Genomic DNA, 11740 nt, shown 5'->3' on the forward strand with positions numbered 1-11740 from the left:
CTATGAAGATAATTAATATACTAGTAATAATCCTAATATACTAAAAATTACTTATAATTTTAATCTTCTAATATAGTACTAATCTAATATAAACAGGTAAGCATTTGAAGTGTCACAGGTTTCCATGGAAGACACACATCCCTTTGAGTTTGTTGACTGAGCATCACTGCCAGAGGTAGGCTTCTTGTGGGCATGGTTGGAACAGGCAGAGGTATTGCTAGACAGGAAAGCAATAAAAGGGAAAGAATCTTACTGGCCTTCACTCTGGAGATGACCAGCAAACCCATTTGGGGATGCCGTGGTTATAGCTTAATGATCAAACTGAGGCTGTGAATTGGACTTTTAAGTGGATGACTTAAATCAGAATCATCTAGCAAGTCTTTCAAAAATAAATCCATTGGCCTGATAAATTATGTGATGGATCATTAATCTCTGGATGTAAAATTTCCAGAAACTGAGGGATGAATACACAGAGAAATACTGCATTTGTCATGCTCCCCAAAAAGCAGAGTTGATAAAGTCAACATATTCATCATCATGTGTGTCTTTAGAGGAAGACCTTGGTTCTGACCCTGGTTGCTGTCATGCCTCTGATACTAGATGAATTTCTTTCCTTCTGTGCCTCCCCCAAGGCCCCCAATCTGTATGGCATGGACATGCAGTCCCTTCATATGGAAGCAACAAAATTTCTCCCACTTCTTCCCCAGTTACATTGTTTATCATTTTCAACTTATACCTAAAGTGTGGAATATATATTTTCCTCTTACCAAGACAAGGTTCTGTTCTCAACAATTTGTTTCAGTGGTCCACAGGGGAGAATAGGTGTTTCTTCACATAACCAGATGTGAAATGTGGATTTTTCTTTCAGCAATTTACTGACATATATTTTCTCTCTCTCCTCTTTTCTTTGCTTTTATGTCTTTTAAATCTCTTATGGTGACACAAAATTTTGTGAGCAAAATAAAATGTCTAGAACTTTGCAATGAAACTTACTTGAGGATAAACTTTTTCTAAACTTTAATGTATATTTTCATTTCAATAAAAAAGTGAATTCCCTTTAGTTTTCTTCGTTTAGAGAAATGAAGACATTTTTATTAAAATACAGGTAAGTTCTACATTTTTTACTATATGCTGCAGAAAGTACTACATGAATGCAAATTGGAGAAAGCTATTTTCTTAATAGTAGAAACCATGTCTAAGAAAAAAAGCTTAAAAGAAATTTCCAAATTCCAAACAATAACAAAGCATATATTAATAAATTCTCTGTTAAAAGTTTTATGTTAATGTAAGGAGTACCTTGTTGAAAAGGACTCTCTATTAGTTTTAGTTGCTAATGACTATGAGCACTATCACCTTATTTTGTTATTTCAGAATGATTTTGCCTCATGTTCCCTTATATTAACAAAAATCTCTGGCCTTTCTTCTGAGTCAGGGTCAAGATTTAAAAGGAAAAGTGTTACTGCCTCCTCCTTTAAGCAAAAACCATCTTTATAAGGACCTAAAGAGTCTCAAAACCATCTCAAAATTTTTCCAAGTGATGGGATATAAATAATAAATAAACACTGTAATCAAAAACATCAGGCAAGGTGGCCTAGCTGTCTAATGGAACACCAGGCTCTGCACTCAGAGCTAGTGACAAGGAAGAGCCAAGCAGGCATTGATAGTACCTCTCTGCATCATTCAGGCTGGGCTGTGTGCCATGCTTCCATAGTGTCTTGAAATGATATCAACCTCTAGAGGACATGGCTAAGTCACACAAGAAGGACACATAGTTTTAGTTGCTGATAGACACATAGCTTCACATGGTGTCAGGGAGACCTACACATGACTCCAGCTGACATTATGTTTCGGTTCATTGGCTTTTATCACTGAGCTCTGAGATATAGACAGGCATGCCAAGAGGAATTAACTTTCCGCAACTTAAAAAATAAGTTTTTGTGTCTTGTTTTGTTAAAGCGTAGCAACTCTCTAAGACCTACAGGTGTTAGAAGCACCGAATCTTGAATTTGTTGAGATACTATTGTGCTCTATAGATTTTTTTAACTTCCAACAATCTCTGAAAACGTCTTCTTTTACTGACTCTAGAGTCAAGGAAACTGAAGCATTTCCTCCAGATTTGGTCCAGAGCAACTTCTTTTAATAAGAGGTGAGGTCAGTGAGGTTTCAATTTGACTTTCAGAGTAATTCAGGTTATTTTTTAAAAGCACACATTTTATTGCCATGTAGGGATTTGCACATTTGCCGTTAGGCATAGGATGAAAGAAAATGAGAATCAGTTTTGTTATCTCACGCTGGTATCTCCCAGAATGCTTGCTTTCATGAGTTACATTCAGAGTTATTCACTGCATCCTATTAGTAGTATTCAGCAGAGAAACAAAGTCACTGTACCATTCAGTTCATCATTGAAACAAACTTGGCTTTAGTTACAGAGAAAAAGATTCCCACTTAGGTGTATGAAGGGACTGTGTCAGTCTCCTAAGAGACTCAAAACTGTTAAGCACAGCTTGATGAAAACCTCCACCATGGCACTTAGGATCTACAAGTCCTTAGAGGTGTTGCTACGCCAAGTTCAAGTCCATAAAACTCACATCACTTTCCAGCTGTTTGAGTCCATTCACCTTTAGTTTTCAGCCATGCCCGAAGGCCTACAGGAAGAGGCATTTTAACTCCACTTACACCAAGAGACTGATCTGGCTGGTTGGCATCCATTCCTAGAACTCTTTCTGCCTCCACGATTTCTCTGGCAGGAAATTCTCTAACACTGCCTTGCTTTACCATGTAATTGTGTCCTATTCATGTGTGACCCTCCTCAGGGAGTCTGAGGGCTGGTGAAGTGTGAAGTCAGACCTCAGCTTATGTTGCTGGTTTTCCTTTCCCTTCCCTTCCCTTCACCCCTTCCTCAGTGCTCTACCTTGTATACATTTTGAGTAAATTGCTTTACTGAATAGGACTATCATCCTTTATAGGAAAAAAATGCCTTAAGACAAATTGGTTCTGTGACTCTTTGTAAGTGTATATTTTAGCCCCATAGGCAAGTTTTTCCAAAAAAATCCCAACTGTAATAAACATTTCTCCCAAGGAGTGATTAAAAACCAAATCTGAATGGACAATACTGTCTTATTAATGGACTGTGGAAAGTACAGTAGTGACACTTGTGAAATTAGCAGATTCAGGAATAATGTATTGTTTTAGAATTGTGCTAATTCATTTCCCACTTCTAATCATTTAGTGTAAAAAGGGTTAATGAAATGTTTAATAAATAAAGATTAATTTTAAAAGAGCTTTGCTGGCTCGATTCTATGTAAAAAGAGCATGTAAGAAAAGGGAATAATATAATATTTTATGACATACCCTCTGAGACTCTTTTTTGTCAAAGAAATAATTTGTAAATTGTCCTCACATTATAAACTCTTTGTCTTCTTAGTCTGACACGTGAGTGCCAAGCTTAGTGATTTGTAGCATGGAAAGGCAAGTGTTGTAGCTGGATAGTCACAGTCACACAAAGGTTCTGCTGGTTTGGAGGGCGAACGTTTCATATATTTGTCCCACAATTAAGCCAATGTTCTGCCACAGGAACAAGTATATTTCCTCAATTATGAGAAGGAGCAAGACAGTATGTCCGTCTCATGTTCTTTTTTTTTTTTTATTGGAGATGGAGTCTCACTCTGTTGTCCAGACTGGAGTGCAGTGGCGTGATCTCGGCTCACTGCAACCTCCGCCTCCTGGGTTCAAGCGATTCTCCTGCCTCAGCCTCCTGAGTAGCTGGGACTACAGGCGCATGCCACCATGCCTGGCTAATTTCTTGTACTTTAGTAGAGACAGGGTTTCACCGTTGTTGCTCAGGCTGATCTCAAACTCCTGAGCTCAGGCAATCCACCCGCCTTAGCCTCCCAAAGTGCAAGGATTACAGGCATGAGTCACCTTGCCTGGCCCGTCCCATGTTCTTGAGAGGTCCTGGCTCAAGCCAATAAGGCTCATCTTTGTCTGCGAGGATGGAGATCAGTGTCAGTCTGCTGTCACACAGACTCTGGCAGCCAGAGACCAACAGGATCTCGTAACAATAAACCTGCTGCTGTCCAGGACAGAGCCCCAAGTTGCTAACAGCCTCTCAGGCTTAAAAAAGTAAGTTCACATAGAACAATTGTATTCTCACAGTCAGCCTTGTGATCTTTGTAAGTTTATACCTGAAAAGTATAAGTTTGTTATACTTTGGTTCTTCACACCGTCAATAAACCTTTAAAACCAGAATCCTGAGAAATGTTCCATCCCTTCCCACACACACACATCAGCCTCTTCTGCTACCTACCCATACACACTGATCAGCATTTTCTTTTATCTTGGGAATTAACATAATGAAAAATACAGTCTTGATGTTATCTTTTGAAGCAGATCTTCACTTTATGAAGAAAATTATTAAAATGTATTGATACTCTCTTGAGGTATATTGCTCCAGGGGTCTTGGAATTTTGTTGGTATAATTATATGCAGCAAATACAGTATCCAAAGTTCCCAGAAAGTGTAAAATTTCTACCAAAATCATTGATGATAAATTCTCTCATATGAAAATCCTGCTACAGTCACAGAAATCTTCACCAACTGAGTAATTTACACCGATCCTTGGATGAAGCATAACACATGTCATACCATATTATATGAACTAACATCCCTTGAGTATGTTACATGTGCTAGATACTGTGCCAGAGGATTTTGCATGTTGTTTCATTTCATTCTACCAACAGTTTGGACTTATGTATTACTCCAGTTTCTGCCAATGAAAAATGGAGACCCAGAAAGGCTATACAAGTAATCAATAATTCAAACTCAGGAACCCAACTTAAGAACTTTTTTTCACTACGTCAATATGCTTCTCATTTATTTAGCTTCTCAACATCTATAACAAAATACCAGCAATTTCAAAGTTAAGAGATCATTCAAAAAGGACCAGGCTCTCTAAAGGAAAAAGAGAATATATCTGTTTCATCAGTTTAAAACCCAGGATGCCCTTTTGCTTGGAGCCAAAGTTAAATTGGAGTGTGTTCAACTTATATGCTTAAAATATAAAAAGAGTGTTGGCCCATAGTAATTTTTTAAAAGAGTAAATTAATAACTTACTCTTACTAGAAAACTAATGGGAAATGTCCTATTTATTTCCTGCCTTCATTTCAATCCTGTTTCCCATGGCTCCCATAGAGGTCAGCAGAAAAAGCATTTTCTTATGTCCCTGAACAAACATCTAGCTCATGGGAGGACTACAGAAACCCGAGGTTGCTAAGAGAACCTAAAAGGAAAAATTTGTGCTTCCATTGCTATTTCCTAAAGCCCCAATCATTCTGCCTCTGAAGAGCAGGGGTTACTTATTAAGTCATTTGCTTTATATCTTAGTTTTTAATCTTTCACTGGTAAGACCACTGGACAAAGTTCATCAAGATTTATTGCCATGTCCAAAAGTTTATTCAACTGGTTGTATGATGTTAGAGCCATGCAGAGTAGCCTGTTTCCACAGATAAAGATAATAAAAATTTATAACTCTGCATGTCTTTTAGCAAAAGGAAATTGAATTGCATCCTGATGTCAAACGAAAGCACTCCTGTGTAATTCAATAAAGTAATATGACAGTTAATTATTTTGTTATAACTCATTGTTTAAGTATCTTCTCTGATTTATTTTACTGACACCAACCAGTGTGTCTTTCCTACAGACTGAGATTTCTGGCATTCTTGACTTCCCCATCTCCTCTGAAAAGCCCCCTTCAGCTATCAGCATGGGAGCCATGGAAATGAGCATGTGGATTCTAAGAAGCCTTCAATATATGTTCAAAGGAAACTCAAATAGAGAAAAACAGCCTCAATGAACAAAAAAAACAAAAAAAAAAAATGAAACTTTTGGAGAAGAATGCTCTTTCTCTACTTCTTAGATGCAGTGCAGCACAAAGAATTTTATTTAGATAAGTAATTCTCAAACTTTGGAAGGTATCATAATCCCTTGGGGGGCTTGTTTGTAATTTAGATACCTACTCCGCACATCCTTGGATGTTCTGATTCAGTACGTTTGGATAAAACCTGTGGTCTCACTCCCTGTTTCCAGCATTCTCTATGCCCTTCTCAGCTTTACTTTCCTTCACAGTACCTATTACTTTCTAAGATATTAGACATATAAATTACCTAATGTGTATGCTGTCTCTGTTAGTATCCTCCTATCTGTTTTGTTCATGAGAATGGTGTCTGGTACACAGTGATGTTCGCAGGGAAGAAAGGAAAGCAGACAGGGTGATTGGCAATGTGATCGTCTCAAAGCCCTTATAGTCTATTGTTAGAACCAGATGGCAATCCCAAGATGATAATGTCCATTTAAATCCATAACAAACAGTAGGCCAGGCGTGGCACAGGCTATCGATGATTCTTTTGAGGACTGGCATACATGCAACCCACTCACCTTATTCTTACCTCCTTGCCAACTTTCCTATCTTGCCTTATTACTCAGTCAAACTACACCCAGTCTCAGGAAAACCAGGAAAAGTGATGGAAACTTTGTCAACGACTGAGTTAGGGGTTAATTTGTCTCTTCTCATTTAAACATGAAGGAAGAAGATGTGAAAGAAGAAAATAAGAGATAGACAAGTGAAAGAATTCTCTAGATCGATCCTGGAGATAATTGTGTAGAACTTTGCCAAGTATCTGCCTAGTTACAAGTGCTAATCACTTTCACATAAAAAGCCTTAATAAACTCTACACAGCATATTATTTTGGATCCACTAAATTCTAAATCCGAACAGTCTTAGATCTCTTCCTTCTAAAAAGCTCGATATATAGACCTGTATTACATTTAAAGAACATTATGAGAAATTTGGAAAGACTGAGAGACATTGATGAGCTGGGAACTTGGCTCAGACTCCTATGAGACTTATGATCTCAAACTCACTTTATCAGGCTAATTAAAGGGAGCCTGAAAAAAAAAAAAAAGCAAAATAGGACTAAATTAAGCTGTGTTATTTAACCATCTCTTGTTTAAAAGAAATGTAATAAGAAGAATGAAAATTGTGTAATGGATATTTTTGTTATCATCTTTTTGTAGGCAACTTGTTTTTACTGAACAGATGGGCTCTATTGATTTTGATCATAAAATAAATTTCTATGAAAGAAATACTATTTTCCCCCACTGACCTCATTATAAATTGGAGAAATATTCCTAGAGAAAAATAATAGTACGGTGGTAAGCAAGAATAACATCTCCTTTCAAAAAAGAAATAACTAAGGAAGTGCTTACAACTACCTTTCTCCTAGCTCATGTTACAGCCTAAGAGGAAAGGCTTTCTAATGTGTTTCCACCATCTACTGCACAAGTAAAAATTAATTTGGAGCAGTAAGTTATTTTTTAAAGCTATCCTCTGGATGAGCTAATCCTGCCATTGACTCATTCAGTAAATATTTTTATAATAACACCATGTACTAGAGGAAATTAAATAAATTAGGTTCCTGACAGTCTCTATATAGCAAACACACAGTAGAATGTCTAATAAACAATATTTACAAAACCTACAATATAAATTCAGTATTATTCTAAGACTGTAGGGTTGGTGGAAGAAGTATGCAGAAATGAAAGATGATTGAGTCCTTAGATTATGAAATTAATGAACTTGAATACCACGCTGTATTTTTTAGAGGCATCATGTGCAGATTGAATAATCCCATCAAGTGCTCAGCAAAATGAATGAAAAGTAAAGAGCATAATATAAAATAAAAAAAGTAAATTTAATTATCCATATATATTATAGTAATAAATAAATGGTATAGAAATCACCTATTATAACACAAAGACTCTAAGAGTGTACACAGAGTAAAATATAAATAAATGTAGCATATGAGACATTTACAATAAAGTGATTTGTAAAGACCTTTTAGACCATTTAAAAATATGGTGACTGAAATTTATAATAATAATAATTAATAACATAGTTGGAAGATAAAGTCAAGGAACTCTTCCATGGTAAAACTAGAGGAAAATGAAAATGCTCAATAAATGCCCAGCTCATTGAATTATAATACACACACTCACACAAACACACAGGAATATTATTTTAAAATGTTAGAATATCAGGAAAAATCAGAAAATCCACAAAGTTTCCAGAGACTAAAAGAAGGTCAAATACAAACATACTGGACAATAGATATCCCAATAGCAACATGGGCTACTAGAATACAAAGAAGTGCCTTCAACATTCCAAGAGAAAATAATTTCAATTTCTAGAATCAAATGTGGTAGAATGAAGTATTTTGATGTGTCATAAAATCTATCTACTATATACCCTTTCTTAGAAAGCTACTGGTAGGTGTAATACAATAAAGAAATGGCTTAAACTAAGAAACAGGAAGACATGTTTTCCCAACAATAGCTCCAACCACAAAGCCTAACTATGTCCTAGGATGCCACCTATGCAGCAAGCCTAGAGATAAATCGGTACAAATTGGAGAAGGGTGGCAGACTTCAGGAGAGAGGACTTCAAGAATTATCAAAATAGATGATGTGATAAAACATTTTAATATAAGTAAGTATATATGGAGAACAAAAAGAGAATCAAAAACAATGATAATGGTTAATATACAGTGAACTGCATTTTATGGGGGTAAAGAGAATTATGCAACTAAAAACAAACAAGTACTCAATTATTAAATTTAGGGGAAAATGCTTTATAAACATGGAAAAAAAATCGGCATACTGTTGTATCTACAGTTACCAAGATACATATAGTAATAATAAGATAAGCAATGATAGATTTAACTAAAAATGATCACTGACTTAGGAAGATTGTATGGAGAAAATAAGGGAGTTTGAAAGAGCAATGTTGGCCGGCCGTGGTGGCTCACACCTGTAATCCCAGCACTTTGGGTGGCCGAGGCGGGTGGATCACGAGGTCAGGAGATGGAGACCATCCTGACTAACACTGTGAAACTCCGTCTCTACTAAAAATACAAAAAAATTAGCCGGGCGTGGTGGCGGGTGCCTGTAGTCCCAGCTACTCGGGAGGCCTAGGCAGGAGAATGGTGTGAACCCAGGAGGCGGAGCTTGCCATGAGCCGAGATTGCGCCACTGCACTCCAGCCAGGGTGACAGAGCCAGACTCCCGTCCCCCCCCCCCAAAAAAAAAGAAAGAAAGAAAAAAAGAAACAAAGAGCTATGTTTTCATCTATCATAATAGAAAGTTAATATATAATGTCCGTAATTGGTAATTCAGATAAAAGCAATGTAGAAATATTCTTTCTAAACACCAAAACAACTACCAGAAGAAGTTGAGTTAAGGGGGTTGCCACACAGAGTATGACTGTGTATCAGACTAGATTTTTTTAAATTATAAAGCCTCCAAAAATAATTTACTTTTTAAAATTATCAAATGTACTTGGTTTACTTAAAATGTTTAGTAAAGTAAATACAATGCATTACAAAATAAAAAACAAAGTGGTACTTTCAAAGATCTCCATTACTTAAAACACTCATTCCAGCCATTTTTACTCCATGACATATACCAAAGTGTGTTAGTGCTAATTCCCAAGGTGTAAATATTCCCACTGCAGTTGATTTCAAGCTGTTAACATAACATCACTGAATATGGAGTTGAGAAGAGATGCAAAGTAACATACTATTATGTAGTATCTCCATCATACAGATACAGTAAATGCAAATAACCTTAAGAGCACAGATAACACTAAAACATAGTAAAATAATTAGGAACTGATGAGTTTTGAGTATCTATTACCTTTATTTTTTAATATAATGTATTTAATTTTAAGTTTATAAAAGTTGATTGTTTAATGGTTGCATGGAAAGCATGTAAAATTTTTAGAAATTTAACAATCATCACTCACAAGCCTGTATAAGTCAGCTTCAGCACACAGCTGACAGCTAACATTAATATGTCCATTATACTCCTGTGGAGTGGGATGGATATTAGATGGATAGGATGGATGGATGGATGGATGGATGGATGGATGGATGGATGGATGGACAGATGGATGGATGATGGGTTAAATTGTAACTAACAGAAATGATTAACCATCCAACAGGCCATTCTCAGGGCTGAATTTCCTCTTCTGTGATTAATACTTCAAAATTAAAAACCATGTACCCACAATGACAGTTGCTCTGTGTAGTGGCAACAACAAGTGTTGTTAGTAATTCTTTTATAAAAAGCACCATTGGTTATTTTATGACAGTTTTGGTCACACTCACATAAAAGAAAATTTGAATGTTTCATCAAGTAGTACCATCTTCAAATCTAAAGAAACTATCAATAATTATCAGTCACCATAAATCTGGGCATAGAATAGCAATTTATCTAAATTACCTGATGAAACTGTGTAAGAATTAAGTTCTTCAAGTAAATTACAAGTATTTGCAGATAGATTTTGTGTCTGGTTGGTTTTTCTAACTTGCTTTTAGCACCAGTACAATGTTTAAAATTATTTTGGAATTTACCACCCAATATTACAGAATTTATGTGTTTTTCTCTTCTAATTAACTGCGTGTTTTTCTTGAAGGTGAAATTTTCATCTTGTCAAATTTATATACCAGTGCCTAGTTTATATTAACCTCTCACTAAATATTAGTTTGGTTAGATTGAAGAGCTGTCCAATACATATTTATTGAATTAAATTAATTAGAATGGATCCGAATTTAATCTGATGCAATGTTAGCATAATCCTAAAAAGGCTGTCAAACAAAGTTTTGTATCATTAGGCAGTATAATGTATTCAAGGTGGATTCAAATTCCAGCTCTATTTCTATAAGCTTCCAGATTTTTATCAAGTATATAATCTCTGTAAACCTCAGTTTTCCCAGTCTAACAAGTAGATAATAATACGGTTGTTAAGGATTAAATCCATATAAAGTGCTTAGTATAATACCTGGCACATAGTAAGCTCTTAATAAATGTTTGCTATTATATTGTCATCCTTTATGTTATAGATAAACCTGTAATGTGGTCATAATATATGATTTGCCTGAAGAGTGACGTAGGTCTTTAAAACAGTGACACATTTGCAATTGCGCATCACAGGGCTTCTCACAAAATTAAACTTCACAATGCTATCAGATTGTCAGAGTTTCCCTTCTAGAAAGGGAACCTGGGATTCATTAAGCTAAATCAAGACTGAGTATCAAGTGGCTATTGACTTTTGATTTTTTTCTTGCCTTAGGTTTGCCTTGATGATCCAGAGTGTTAATAGAAGCTGGTATATTGGTCTTCATGTTATCTCACTGAATTTCATGCCAACCATGAAGATTGATGGGTTTTTATTAGTCCTCACAGAAAAACTGATTCTCAAAGTCAAAAGTCTCAAGCAGAGAATACAGGATATTGACCCATCAATTCCCACTACGCAGTCTTTTCTAGGACAGAATACTGACACTCAAAGATTGCATATCTCATCTCACTTTTCTTACCAAGATTTCTCCCTTGAGATGTGCCATCCAGAGAAATCAATTATATGTGTTCATTCCTGATCCTCAGTTGTTAACATAAAGATGTATATTGAGGCAAGTTTAAAACATAGCTGAAAATCCTTTGACATTGATATGGTTTGGCTCTGTGTCCCCACTCAAATCTCACCTCAAATTTTAATTCCCATAATCCCATGTGTCAAGGATTGGACGAGGTGGAGGTAGTTGGGTCATGGGCATGGTTCCCCCATGCTGTTGTCGTGATAAGTGAGTGAGTTCTCACCAGATCTGATGGTTTTATGAGCATCTGG

At 36.1% G+C, this 11740-nt stretch overlaps 1 long non-coding RNA gene across 1 annotated transcript; it reads left to right on the top strand.

Annotated features, from left to right (window-relative positions):
• The first annotated feature begins 36 nt into the window (after nt 1-36).
• LOC105463323 (uncharacterized) lies at nt 37-7034 on the top strand. The gene is made up of 2 exons (XR_976261.3): nt 37-2146; nt 5699-7034. It is a non-coding gene; the product is annotated as an uncharacterized lncRNA (long non-coding RNA).
• The last annotated feature ends 4706 nt before the right edge of the window (nt 7035-11740 follow it).

This window comes from Macaca nemestrina, chromosome 3 (genome assembly GCF_043159975.1).
Source record: "Macaca nemestrina isolate mMacNem1 chromosome 3, mMacNem.hap1, whole genome shotgun sequence".
Taxonomy (NCBI): domain Eukaryota; kingdom Metazoa; phylum Chordata; class Mammalia; order Primates; family Cercopithecidae; genus Macaca; species Macaca nemestrina.